The sequence below is a fragment of the Geotrypetes seraphini genome, chromosome 4, assembly GCF_902459505.1.
Source record: "Geotrypetes seraphini chromosome 4, aGeoSer1.1, whole genome shotgun sequence".
NCBI classification, from domain to species: Eukaryota; Metazoa; Chordata; class Amphibia; order Gymnophiona; family Dermophiidae; genus Geotrypetes; species Geotrypetes seraphini.
The window spans coordinates 106,699,807-106,714,405 of record NC_047087.1 but is presented as its reverse complement, the minus strand read 5'-3'; the positions used below and the strand labels follow the sequence as shown (position 1 = coordinate 106,714,405).

General features: G+C 46.6%; 1 protein-coding gene and 1 long non-coding RNA gene across 5 annotated transcripts in view; one reads left to right on the top strand and one right to left on the bottom strand.

Annotated features, from left to right (window-relative positions):
• The window catches only part of LOC117358764, a 30,985-nt gene extending 17,165 nt beyond the window's left edge, over nt 1-13,820 (bottom strand). Inside the window, exon 1 of the long non-coding RNA XR_004539085.1 lies at nt 13,591-13,820. This is a non-coding gene — a long non-coding RNA (uncharacterized LOC117358764). The remainder of the gene's footprint in view (nt 1-13,590) is intronic.
• The window catches only part of NDC80 (NDC80 kinetochore complex component), a 315,825-nt gene that overhangs the window by 247,202 nt on the left and 54,024 nt on the right, over nt 1-14,599 (top strand). The gene's annotated exons all lie outside the window — the stretch shown is intronic.

Here is a 14,599-nt window from a genome sequence, read left to right as displayed (position 1 = left end):
AAAGGGCATATTTGGCTCACTTCCGTCCCCATGCAGCCTGCCTTCGTTGTCAGGCTCCGGAAGCCAGCTTAGGCCACATGTTTTGGACTTGTCCTCAGATACAACTTTTTTGGACTTCTATATTTGCTTTTGTGGAGACTATTTGGCGAGTTACTGTTTGCAGTTCCCCTTTGCTTTTATTTGGGACTGTTCCTCACTACTTTCCTCGTTCCAAAGGAGTTGCAGCTTTCCTCAAGTGGTCTATCCTGGTTGCATTGAAATGTATCCTGTTAAAATGGCTTGAGGCTGAGGCTCCGGACTATTCCCTTTGGAGGAGCCGCATGATCGCTCTTTTGATGTGGGAGCGAAGGGATGTGACTGACTTGTCTTCTCGCCCAGGTCGTCTTTTCCAGACCACTTGGGAACCTTTCTGGAATACTTTAATCCCTCTGGCTCGTAGCCGGATACTTAATTGAAGCTTTTGTTTGTACTTCCCATTTTGTGTCTCTTTTGTATAATTTGTTATTCAGATTTTGTTGATTTGTGTTTTGAAGGAGGACCCAGGGGTGGGTATGGTGGGGAAGGGGGGTTGGGTGGGATTTGGGGGGGGTGGTTCTTTTGGGGAATATTTCAAAATTTTGAGCAGGTTTTGTATTTTGTGTTACCCTGTTGTGTTTTGATTGCTCAATAAAATATATTTGACCATAAATATAAACTACACGTCTGGGGGAACAAAACAGGTCATTTGCTTGCCAATTTAATACGCCCTCTGAGAGTTAAGCATGTGATCACATGTATAAAAGACAGGCGGGGGCTTATTCATACTCATCAACAGACCATACAGGAACAATTTATTCACTTATACCAAAATTTATATGCTGAACAACCAACCGTCCGATGATCTGGCTCGGACTGACTTTTTCCACTCTTTGCAGCTGCCGGAGGTCTCTGAAACTCAACGGAATATACTTAACCAACCGATAAGTGAGGAGGAATTACAGGTGGCCATACGTAAACTTAAACTGGCAAAAATGCCCGGGCCTGATGGTTTCAGCTCGGAGTTTTATAAGCTTTTGCCGCCAATCGCATTGCACTGCTTACAGGCTTACTTTATGGGGTTGAGGTCAGAAACTCCATCTGGGAAACACTCATAACCGGGCTCACGTTATCATCTTGCCGAAACCGGGTAGACCTGAGGACCAATTGGGCTCTTATCACCCCATCTCTCTCTTGAATCAAGATATCAAACTTCTAGCTGGGATTTTGGCGGCCCATCTCAATACTCTCCTTCCTGGTCTGATATATGAGGACCAGGTGGGTTTTGTCCCTGGTCGTCACACTTCTATGAACTTACTCAAAGTGCTCACAGTTTTGCAACTCCCGTATACTGCTTCGGATAGAGCATTGATAACCAGCCTAGATGTAGAAAAGGCATTCGATATGGTATCCTGGCAGCATCTTTTTTGGGTTCTAGCCCAATACGGCATTTGGGGGGATTTTGTTGCCTGGGTGTCCGCTCTGTACCACTGCCCTACGTCCCAGTTGTTGATCATCCGGGGGAGGGGGTCTCTGAGCCCTTTCCTTTTGGCCGCGGCAAGGGTGCCCGTTATCTCCCCTGCTCTTCCTTCTTTCCCTTGAACCCTTGGCTATCCGGATCCGCCAGGACCCAAACTTACTGGGCTTGGGTATAGGTGGACATGAATTCCAAATTAGTCTATTCGCTGACAATATGCTTCTTTATGTTCGGCATGCTGATGTCCATCTTCCCCACTTGATGCATATTATTAATTTCTTTGGCCTATTTTCCGGGTTAAAATTAACTATGATAAGACTGAGGCCCTTTTGTTACATGAGTCGCCAGGAGATCCTTGATTCAAACGCCTGGGAGTGGGGATAGCGCCAGGGAAACTAAAGTATTTGGGGATTTTCCTTCATCATAACCTGCAACAGCTTTATGATGCAAATATCTCGGCAGCCATCGGCTGGATTAAATCCCTCTGTCGTAGATGGCGCTCTCTCCCATTATCTCTGATGGGGTGGGTGGCATTGATGAAAATGGTTCTTTTTCCTAAACTTTTGTACGCAGTCCAGTCGATTTCTTTCTTGATCAGTCAGGAGGACAAGCGTCACTTTAACTTTATTATTCGTACTTTTATCTGGAATGCCAAAAGAGCATGAATTAGTCTCCACAAACTGTTTCAAGCTAAGTCACAGGGAGGCCTTGGCCTTCCGGACATTCGACTCTATAATATTGCATCCATCTTCCGCTGGATTCACAAATGTTTGACATCACACCGGCGTTATTCTCCTCCAGCTGCTGCACCCCTTTGTCTTTCGTTTCATTTGTGCATAGGATCCCAGGCACCACTGCATCCTTGATTTATCCCACATTGGTTTTCCTTCTTGCCTTTCGCAAGGCTTGGGCTTGGTGGAGGGGACTTCAACATAAAGTGCCGCACCCGTCTCCCTTTTAGTCCTTCATTGGAAATCCATGTTTCATCCCAGGCCTCCTGGGTCTGCCTGGTTTGTGGGGCAGGGAGGAGCGGGCTGCTACCATAGGGGATTTGTTATAATTGGGTGGTGGCCAATTTCCCTCCTTTCCATCGTTATGTACTCACTGAGGGCTCCCTTCCACACATACTTATCTTTATCTCCAGATAAAACGTTATTATGACTCTTTAACCACTACTTATGCTAACACCTGGGGATACGGCACCTTGGATGAGGAAGCCCTTGCTACCCCTCCACACTTGAACAAGATTGCTACTTAGTACAGAGAGGGCAGGGATTTTCAAGGGGAACAGTGTCTTCAGATTACTGTGAATGAGTAGTCGCGGGAACTGGGATTGGAAGTCTCCATCTGTGATATGCAACTTTTCTTTCAAAATATTTATATGTTTATTAAGACTGTTTCTCTACAGGAAACTCAGTTTAAAGTGTTACATCGTGCTTACCTAACTAGGTCGAGAGGCTTCACTATTGGTTTGTGGCCTGATGATACCTGCATTAAATGTCATCTTTCTCCGGGAACTTATCTCCATTCCTTCTTTGAGTGTTCGGCACTCTCTTTTTGGGAACTGGTGCGCCACTGTCTTGACTCTACACTGGGTTGCACCTTGCAATGGAACCCTCCTGCTCTTCTGCTGGGAGATGTGCAGGACTAACTCAACAACACCTCTCCATGTCGTCACAGAAATTTGTTCTTCATGCTATCTTACTGGGTAAGAAACTTATGCTGCAACACTGAGCATCTACAGAGGCGCCCTCCTTTCCTGTTTGGAAATCTCGCATGAACACTCTGGCATATTATGCGTTACAGACATATTCTCGAAGACCACAGGATCCTTGGAAGGACTATTATGCACTGTGGGAGAAATTTCTGCTGTCCTGTGCTTAGTCTTAACTTTGGCTTGAGCTTTATAAGGCTCCTTCTGGTTTTTATTGCTATTATTATTATTATTATTATTACTCTAGGTTTTGTCGATAGCCCTTAGGCCTATTAGTACCAACCCTACCCCCTTAAGAGACTCCTTGCCCTGCAGCGGAAGGTCAGTCTTTCGTTGGGGCAGCTCCCGGTAGCAGTGGAGCTGCCCTGAAGAGTTAAAAGTAGAGCCGCAGGGGGTGGTCGGGAGGCGAAGCTGGTCTCCCACGCTGGCCTGATCTCTTTCCCCTGCAGCGAAAGGTCAGTCTTTCATTGGGGCAGCTCCCGGTAGCAGTAACAACAAAAGGTAGAAAAAATAATTTTATTTTCTGTTTTGTAATTACAATGTCAGATTTGAAATGTGTATCCTGCCATAGCTGGTGTTAGACCACGCATGTGAGCTAGGATTTAACAGAGAGAGGAAAAGTCTTTTTTGTTTATTTGTGGGTAGGAGAGGGCAAAGGGGTGAAGAGGTTATAAAATAAACCCACCATGATGTTTTAAAAAAACACCCAATTGGGCAGGAAAATCGAATCGAAAATCAATTCAATAGGCTGAATCGAATCAAATTTTTTTTTTCCTGAATCAGGCAGCACTATTACAGACCAGTAAGCCTGATTTCAGTGCCAGGCAAAAGAGTGGAAACAATTATAAAAAATAAAATTGTGGAAGAGGAAGTGACGTCACCTCGCTGAATGGCAGCGTGAAGCAGAAGCTCCGTCGGGCTTTTGTGAAAATTTGCAAGTGGCGCTTCAACAGCGTTGTTTCTTTACCACTATTTTCGGCTGCCGGGGTCCCCCTGCTAATGGCGACTCGTAAACGACTGGACAAATTTAAATTTTTCGGCGACCCGCCAGAAAAATCAGGCCCGGAGGTGGTGAGTGGCATGGGCGAGAAAAAAAAGATGGCGGCCGGGCCGGCGATTCAGTCTGAGTCAGAAGACGAAGGCATCTCCGATCAGCGGGGGGAGGCTGGAGAGGCACCGAAAAAATCAATGGCTGCCTGGTTTACGGAGCTGAAAGCTGAAATAATTGGAGTGAGGGGAGATGTGCGGGCGGCGATTGTAGAGCTCCGTACAGAGGTCAGCGAGCTGGGAGCTCGTGTTTCAGCTTCTGAGGACCACGTGGCTGCTCTTAATACCACAGTATCCACTACCTCCGATGTTACGGGTCGCCTATCGACTGAGCTCTGGGAACTACAGGCACAAGTTGAAGACTTGGAGAACCGCTCTCGGAGATGCAACCTGCGGTTTAAAGGCATCCCTGAAACGGAAGCTTTCCGGACAGTAAAGAGGTGGTAAGAGCCTTTTGTGCACATCTACTGAGGGCTGATGGAGCTGAAGTCCCTGAGTCTATCGTTTTGGTGCGGGCCCACCGCAGTCTGGGAGCTCCCAGGGCACACGAGATAAAATAGCCTGCTTTGGGGAGTTTACACTGAAGGAACGTATTTTATTAGCTGGCCGCACACAAGCAGCTCTCTGATGGAAAGATCTGGCCGTGGGAGTTTTCCAGGATTTGGCGTGGTCTACTTTGCAGAAGCGCAGAGCGTTTAAAGATGTCACGCAAGTGCTGCGCTCTGGGGGCCATAAATATCGGTGGCTATTCCCCTTTGGCATATGGATGACCATTAATGGAACATCTCGGCAAGTGACCACAGTGTCGGAAGCTTGGGCGGAGATGAGAGCTCTGGGCTGCGGGACTCCGATGGAAGGGGACAGACCTCCGGCAGTAGCATCCACTTCTGCGCAAAGTGAGCCTTGGAGTACAGCGTTGCGCTCTGGCAAGAAATCTGCGAAATCCCAGACCTGAACGTGTTTGGACACTGGTAAAACTATTTTGATCTGCCTCGCTGCTGGGCTTTGACTGGGCCTGTTGAGCGCAGGCCCTTGGAACTGCCTGGGAGACTTGGAGACATTGGTTTGAAACTGCTCCCTTTGAATGGGGCTTTTTGGTTTATTACATACTGTTCTCATGGTGTAAGTTTGAGGTTGTATGGTTCTCTGGTTGTTGGGGTTTGGGATCTGGTAGGTTCAGTGTTTGCAAGTATGGGGTGTGAGGGGTTGGGGGAGTGCTTGGAAGATGAGTGCAGGATAAAGAGGGGTGGAGTGGCATATTGTGACTGTGGGGGAATTCATTTGTTGGAAGTTTCATTGACTTTATGGATGAGTGATGATTGCCTTTGGGGGAGGATTGCACTTTCTACACGCTGGCGAATCCTGAGGCTCGGGATTTGAAACAGCGCAGGGGAGGGGGGAGGGGGGTGGGATCTGGGGGGGTTAGGGTGGGGGGCGGGACAGGGAAGGAGGGGGATAAGCTCTTCATTATAGGTTCGTGGAATGTTAATGGACTTAATAGTCCGGGTAAGCGCAGTATTGTAATTAAAGAGTTGGTACGCTTGCAATGGGATGTTTGTTTACTCCAGGAAACACATTTAAGGCCTCGAGATGTAGCAGTCCTACAATCTCCCTATTTTGATCAAATCTGGACCCACCAGGAGTCGGTGCCGGGGAAGAGGGTGGGAGGGGTGGCCATATTGGTTAGAAAAGGACTGGGTCTAGTGGTTCAACAAGTCTTTCGGGATGGGGCAGGGAGATGTTTGGCTATAGTGTCTACCTTACAGGGCCGTCCCATCACTATTATAAATCTGTATGGTCCCAACACTGGTCAAGCAAAATATTTTGGGTCCCTTAGAACTGAATTGGTGGGTTTTGTGAAAGGCTCTGTTTATCTGGGTGGAGATTTTAATGTTACCCCGGATGTTCATCTGGATCACTCTGTGGGAGGGACTCGTTCTCCGACTAGGGCCACTAGAAAGGCTCTTCTTTCTTTGTTTTCTTCTCTGGGCTTGGTAGACAGTTGGAGGTTGTCTCATCCAGTGCAGCGCTCTTACACTCACTACTCTCATGCACATAGATCGTATGCGCGAATTGATGGGGTATGGGTTCATCGTAATTCCTGGGGCGGGATTCGACAGGCCGAAATTGGTGCTATCCAAATTTCTGACCACGCGCCAGTGTGGGTAGCCTGTGCAGGTTATTGGGAGGGGGTGGGACGTTGTTTTTGGAGACTTAATGAGTCTTTATTAAAAGATCCAGCTGTAATTCGAGAGGTGGGTGCGACCGTGGCTCAGTACCTTCAACATAATGATAACAATACGGTCACTGATGCGACTCTGTGGGATGCACTGAAGGTGGTGGTATGGGGCGTTTTTATTAAATGGGGTGCTCGCCAAAAACGTTTGCGGGCACAGCGTTCTTTAGCACTTCATGAACAACTGGAGCGATTGACGAAGTTGCATCAGAGACATCAGGACCCTTAGTATATGAACATCTTGTTAAGGTTCGTGCGGAACTCTCCTTACTACAGATGGAGGAGTATGAGTTCTTGCGGTTGCGCCTACGCCAAACTGTTTGAGTATAATAACACACCTGGATCTCGCTTAGCTCGACTTATAAAGCTGAAGCAGGTGAGAGCGACTATTACAAAGATTCGGGATACTGCGGGCACTGTGCATTGTACCGATTCGGCTATTAGCTCCGTTTTCCTCGATTTTTATTCAGACTTGTATCGGCCATTGGTGGGGCAAGATTCCACTGCCATTGAGGGGTACCTTTCTGCATTGCGGCTGCCGCAGCTTTCGGACACTGATAGAGATTTGCTTAATGAGCCTATTGAATTAGGGGAAGTGCTGGAAGTCATTGCTAATTTGAAGTTGGATAAATCGCCTGGGCTAGATGGGTATACTAATCAATTTTATAAACTTTTTCGTGAGATTCTGGCTCCATTATTGGTCCGCGTAGCGAATGGAGTACGGGGAGGTTCCCCGTTGCCCAATTCAATGGGGGAGGCAGGGATTTCGGTCTTGCTTAAGCCGGACAGAGATCCTATTGGGTGTGGGTCGTATAGACCGATTTCGTTGTTGAATACTGATGCAAAAATTCTAGCGAAAGTTTTGGCTCTTCGTTTGGGAAAGGTACTGCCCTCACTGGTACATTTGGATCAATCTGGTTTTATTCAAAAGCGGCAGGTTTGTGATAATATTAGACGAACGTTGCATCTCTTGTGGGCTGCACAGCGGACTTCTGCAAAAGTTGCCTTTTTGGCGATTGATGCAGAGAAGGCTTTCGATCAAGTGGCATGGGAATTTTTATGGCAGGTGTTGCATCGGATGGGGCTGGGCTCTTTCTTTTTGGCTTGGGTGCAAGCCTTTTATAGGGCTCCTAAGGCTACTGTGCGTATTAATGGGATTTATAGCGAATTTTTTTCCATAGGGAGAGGCACTCGACAGGGCTGTCCTTTATCTCCCTTGTTGTTTGCTCTCTCTATGGAACCCTTAGCCATTCGTATTCGGGAACATGGGGATTTATTGGGGGTGAAGGTGGGAGATTTTGAACATCGTTTAGCACTGTTTGCCGATGATGTGTTGTTGTATGTTCGGGACCCGGAGGTTTCATTGCCGATTCTTGTTGACCTTTTTTTGGAGTATGGGAGGGTTTCGGGATTTACGGTGAATATGGATAAATCTGAACTGTTGAGTGTTACCTTGGGAGACGAAGACCAACGTCGTTTGGCTGTCCGGTTTCCTTTCCGTTGGGCGCCTGGGGTTATCCGTTACTTGGGGATTCGTTTACCTGCGGACTTATCCCAATTGTTTACTGTTAACTATGCGCGGCTTATTCAACAGATCAGGAATGATATTCAACGCTGGAATGGGTTTTGGTTGTCATGGTGGGGTCGCATAGCAGTTCTTAAAATGAATGTTTTACCCCGCTTGCTTTTTCTTTTCCAAACATTACCGATTTCGGTCCCTACTCTAGTTTTGAAACAGTTGCATACTCTGTTTTTTCGCTTTATTTGGCAGGGGAGGCCTTCTTGTATTTCTAGGGCCGCTCTGTGGGCGGCCAGGGCCAGTGGGGGGCGTGCGGTGCCGAATTTATTTTGGTATTTTCGAGCAGCTCAATTGCGACTTTTATTGGATTGGGAGATTGCAGAGTATAAGTTGGTGGTCCGTCTGGAACAACACTTTGTGGGGCGCCCCTGTTTGAAGTATTTGCTTTGGTCTTCTTCCATTGGTACTAGGAGGTTCGTGGTTCCGGGAAATCCGTTTCTGGAACATCTTTTGAAAGTGTGGTGTGATACCCGTCGCCGTTGGGGGGGGGGGGGGTTCCGTCGATTTTGGAGGCGGTGCGGGAGGAGCCCCTGTTCCCCGCTGGAGGGGAGAGTTCTGCATTTGTGCGGTGGGTACAATTAGGGTTACATACTTTTCGGGATGTGCTTCAAAAGGGGGTCCTGATGTCTTTTGAGACCTTCCGGCTTAGTGCTGCCTTGCCCAGAGGAGATTTTCTAGCCTATTCTCAAATACGTCATTTTCTTCATTCTCGGGAGTGGGATCGGGGGTCCTTTCAGTCTAATGATCCCTTTGCTCACATGTGGTTCACTCTTAAGAGCCTTCCTAAGCCTATCTCTGTTCTTTACCAATATATTCCTTTCCGTCTCTTTATCAGCGAGCTTGGGAGATGGATTTAAACTGTACATTTTCTGTTCAGGAGTGGGCTCTGATCACTACTGAAGTCGGTAAGGCCACCTCGTGTGCACTCATTAAGGAAAATGCCTACAAAGTGGTACTGAGGTGGTATTATACGCCGGAACGTCTGCACCGTATGTATCCCGGTGTTTCAGCTTTGTGTTGGAGATGTGGGATGGCCTTGGGGACATTTTTGCATATCTGGTGGGCCTGCCCCATCCTACAGCCTTTCTGGAGGCAGGTGGTGGGGTGTTTATCACAATTGTTACAAATATTATTGCCTTTTTCTCCACAGGGGTGCTTGCTAGGCCTTTACAATGTATGTTTATATTCCTGGCAAACTAAGATCCGACGTTGGGGCCTGGCGGCGGCTAAATGCTTGATAGCAGCTCATTGGACTGGACTGTTAAACTTCAGTTTATTTGTAATATGGAACTGTCTATAGCAAACCGTCATGGCTATTATTATACTTATACCCGGACTTGGACACGAATCCTTGATAAAATTATATCTTTGTCTTGAGCTTATTTCTGTGGGGGGGGGTGAGGACTGAGGGGGCTCTCCTGAAGAACCAACTGGGGGCCCTCTTTGCTGGAGGTGGAGCTTGGGGGTGGGGGAGGGATTTGTGGAGTTCTGGTTGCTGCTGGGTATCAGGGGCTTGATTGTATAGTTGGGGGTACTTCTGTGATTTGTAGATTTATTGCTGTGCTCTCTGACTGATGGCTGTATGTTCTGTTGTCCATGATATTCATGGTATGGTTTGTATATTTCCAAAACTTTTCAATAAACATTTATTGATTTAAAAAAAAAATAAAATTGTGGAACACGTAGACAAATACAATTTAATAGGACAGAGTCAGCATGGGTTCAACCGAGGGAGATCTTGCCTCTCCAATTTGCTTGACTTACATAAGAACATACGAAGTTGCCTCTGCTGGGTCAGACCAGAGGCCCATCGCGCCCAGCAGTCTGCTCCCGCAGCGGCCCATCAGGTCCATGACCTGTAAGGTGATCCCTATCTAAACCCTTTAATCCCCCTTGTCCTTCTATCTGTACCCTTTCATAGCCTATCTATATCCCTCAATCCCCGTATCCTTCAGGAATTTAACCAATCCTTCTTTGAAACCCGGTAGTGTACTCTGTCCTATCACAACCTCCGGAAGCGCATCCAGGTATCCACCACCCTCTGAGAGAAAAAGAATTTCCTAGCATTGGTTCTAAACCTGTCCCCTTTCAATTTCTCTGAGTGGCCCCTTGTTCTTGTGGTTCCCAATAGGCTGAAGAATCTGTCCCTTTCTACCTTCTCTATGCCTTTCATAATCTTGAAAGTCTCTATCATGTCTCCTCTGAGTCTCTGCTTTTCCAGGGAGAAGAGCCCCAGCCTTTCTAACCTGTCTGCGTATGAAAGGTTCTCCATACCTTTTATCAATTTCGTCGCTATTCTCTGAACCCTCTCAAGTATCGCCATGTCCTTCTTGAGGTACGGTGACCAATATTGGACTCCAGATGCGGGCGCACCATCGCGCGATACAGCGGCATGATGACTTCCTTCGTCCTTGTTGTAATACCCTTCTTAATACCCAACATTCGGTTTGCTTTCTTTGAGGCTGCTGCACATTGTGCCATTGATTTCATTGTTGTATCCACCAGCACACCCAAGTCTTTTTCAAGGTTACTTTCCCCCAGCACTGATCCCCCCCATTTTGTAGCTGAACATCAGGTTCTTTTTACCCTATATGCATGACCTTGCATTTCTCTATATTAAAGTTCATTTGCCATTTATTTGCCCACTCCTCCAGTTGGTTTAGGTCCCTTTGAAGGTCTTCACATTCTTCCACGGTTCTAACCCTGCTACAGAGCTTGGTGTCATCCGCAAATTTTATAACTTTTTAACTTCACACTTCGTCCCCGTTTCCAGGTCATTTATAAATACATTGAACAGCAGCGGTCCGAGCACCGACCCCTATGGAACACCGCTCGTGACCCTCCTTCTTTGAAGGTGTGAATAAACATGTGGACAGAGGTGAGCCAGTTGATGTAGTGTATCTAGATTTTCAGAAAGCTTTGACAAAATTCTTCAGGAGAGCCTCCAGAGAAAATTAAAGATAGGAGGCAATGTTCAGTTGTGGATTAGGAATTGGTTATCGGATAGAAAACAGAGGGTAGGATTAAATGGCCATTTTTCTTAACGGAGAAGGTTGCATAGTGGAGTGCCACTGGGATTTGTGCCACAAGTGAGGTAATTATATTTGTAGCTGACACTAAACTGTTCAAAGTTGTTGAAATGCATGTAGATTGTGAAAAATTGCAGGCAGACCTTAGGAAACTGGAAGACGGCATCCAAGTGGTAGATTAAATGTAATATTCTTCCCAAAGTGATGCACGTTGGGAAGAATAACCTGAATCTCAGTTACCGAATGCTAGAGTCCACCTTGGGGGTTAGTGCCCCAGAAAAGGTCTGGCTATCGTAGGCAATATGATGAAACTTATCGCCCAATGTTTGGTGGCGGCCAAAAAAGCAAACATGATTCTAAGAATTATTAGAAATGGGATGGTTAACAAGACTAAGAATGTTATAATGGTGCAACATAGAAACATAGAAAAATGACGGCAGATAAGGGCTATAGCCCATCAAGTCTGCCCACTCCACAGACCCACCCCCTAAGTCTGCTCTAGAGCCCCTGCTCCAAATGACCCATCCTTACATTCACCCTCTCAGGGATCCTACATGGGCATCCCATTTACCCTTAAAATCTGGCACGCTGTTGGCCTCGATCACCTGCATCGGAAGCTTGTTCCAATGTTCAACTACTCTTTCAGTGAAAAAATACTTTCTGGTGTCACCATGAAATTTCCCGCCCCTGAGTTTAAGCGGATGCCCTCTTGTGGCTGAAGGTCCCTGGAGAAGGAAAATATCTTCTTCCACTTCGATATTTGAACGTCTCAATCATGTCTCCCCTCTCTCTGCGTTCCTCGAGAGAGTAGAGCCGCAATTTGTTCAGCCTCTCTTCGTAAGAGAGATCCTTGAGCCCCGAGACCATCCTGGTGGCCATCTGCTGAACCGACTCTGCTCTTAGCACATCTTTACGGTAATGTGGCCTCCAGAATTGCTCACAGTATTCCAGATGTGGTCTCACCATGGTTCTGTACAACTGCATGATGACCTCAGGCTTTCGGCTGACGAAACTTCTGCGGATGCAACCCAACATTTGTCTTGCCTTAGATGAAGCCTTCTCCATTTGATTGGCAGCTTTCATGTCTGCACTGATAGTCACTCCCAAATCTCATTCTGTCACAGTCCTAGCTAAGGTCTCACCATTTAAGGTGTAAGTTCTGCACGGGTTTCTACTGCCGAGGTGCATGACCTTGCATTTCTTGGCGTTGAAGCCTAGCTGCCAGGTCGCAGACCAATGTTCCAACAAAAACAGGTCCTGTGTCATACTATCGTGTAAATTGGAGCTGCTCACTACGTTACATAATTTGGCGTCGTCGGCAAATAGTGTTATTTTACCTTGAAGCACCGAACTAAAGCTTGATTGGACATGTTACACCCTGAGGCAGCCAAATTGCAAAACGCTGGCCACTGTTGGTGTACTGATCAATGGAAGATAAGTTGAATTCATTTTTTCATCTATTTTATAATATCTTCCAAGTCAAGTTTAACACAGCACAATGCTTGGTTCATTTAAAGGAAGTTTTTTAGCCAGTGAAGTGAACGATCCACCACCGTTATTCCACCATTGTGGAGGTGGGTGGGCTCCTGTCTGAGGCTTTTTCCTCTGTTTGAAAATGTTTTTCTGGCCTGTACTGTGTTATCCACTGTCGCAACCCGCAGGCTCCTGATCATCGCAGTGAGCCGGGTTCACCACGACCGTAACTGCTCCCAGCATGTTCCCTTCAACTAGGGAATCCTTCAGGCAATATAGGCAACTGCCTAGGGTAAAAGCCATAGGACAAATGACCTCAGTGAAAACAGGCAAGGAACATCACACACATTCTGGAAGGTCCAAAATAAGGATATACTTTTATTTCTGATTCTAGGTCAGGCTGATCTGGTGTTATCAGTAGGTTATAGCATTTTTCAGTACATTTGTTCAGAAACAAAGGATGCAAAAATCGAGCCAACCTGGCCACACTGGCTTCACCAGTATAAGAATGAATGTTCTATCAAAAATCAGAAACAATAAAGGAAAACACAAAACCCAGAATTATGGCTGGACTTCTATCTCATTAACGTAGTCTTCTTCACCAGCCTTAAATGGTAAAGGTAGTTTTAGCAATGCTCTCTTCTATGAAGGTGCAGTAGGGAGAAGCACACAAAATACTTGCTGCATGAAAAAAATAAAACTTTTCCAAACCAAAAGAAAGTAAACTGCTAAACCTGGAATCTTTCCACAGGCTGCCTGCAGCTAGGGAACTCACAAACGAAGCTGCTAATTAGCCTCCAGCTGTGTGAAGAGGAGGAAAACAAAACGCTGCATAGCTTGCAAATGTTTAGGCAGTTCAAGGCAACAACCTATGTGAAAGCATTCTTCAGAGCCTAGCTCTGGGCAGTTTAAGCACTTCTGAACACACAGCACACTTAGTCCCAAAACTTTCATGAAACAGGTAAGAATCACAAATTAGCAAAACAGGTAAGAATCACAAATTAGCAAAACACTTCCAACCTTTTAGCTTGTGTCCATTGCTTCCAATCTCTAACTGGAAATACTTGGCACACCAATATCTATCGGATCCCAGCTTTCCAGCTGCCTCTCAACGGTGGGATCAGATACCTCTGAAATGTCCACCATCTCGCAGTCTCTTGCCAGCTCGTCAGCATTCAGCTGGGGAGCTGAGTTGTGCTGTCTCTCAAGCTCACATTGCAGCCCCCTTGGCTTCTCCCTCTCTCTGGGTCTCAGCTGCCCTGTTTTAACCGGCTCCAATTCGCCCCTCCCTGCTCTGAAAAGGGGGAAGGGAGAAAACTCTCTCTGCAGCTGTGCCTGCCTAGCTGACAGCTTCCTGCTAGTTCTCTGGCATTCTGGGAGCTGTAGTTTCCTAGCTCCTGAGTTCCTTTGAGCTCCAATAGCAGGCTTGGGAGAGTAACCTGAAACTGGACTGAACTCTTCCTGGCAGTCAGTGTCTGTCTCATCAATGTTGGTGCAAGTGAGGTCAGCGCTATCACACTCAGCAGAGCCAACCTGGTCAGCTCTCCTGCATAGGGGCTTACTGCTCTTCCTAGTTACTTCTGCAACAAAGCTAGGAGAGCTTGAAAACCACTGTCCACAGAGAGATTTCTTCAAAACTCAGAACAGAAAATAATCTGAGGGAACCAGGTCAGGAATGTAGGATGGATGGTTCAGCTGCTGAAACCCACATTCTTGGATGGCAGCCTGTGATTTTTGTGATATATGCACTGGTGTACTGATATGAAGAAGCAGCATGCCTGCTGTGAGCTTGCCTCGTCTTTTCTCCTTAATTAATTCCCGCAAAGTGATCATTGTGTTGGCATAACTCTCCCCAGTTGTGGTTGTCTTGTGTGGCAGACAAAAGTCCAGAAGCAAAAGTCCATCATCCCAGAAAACAGTTGCCATGACTTTGCCTGCAGATTTTTCTGTCTTGAACTTTTTTGGGGTGGAGGATGACTTGTGCTTCCACTGCATTGACTCAATTATCCTAGGACAAGCAGGCAGCATA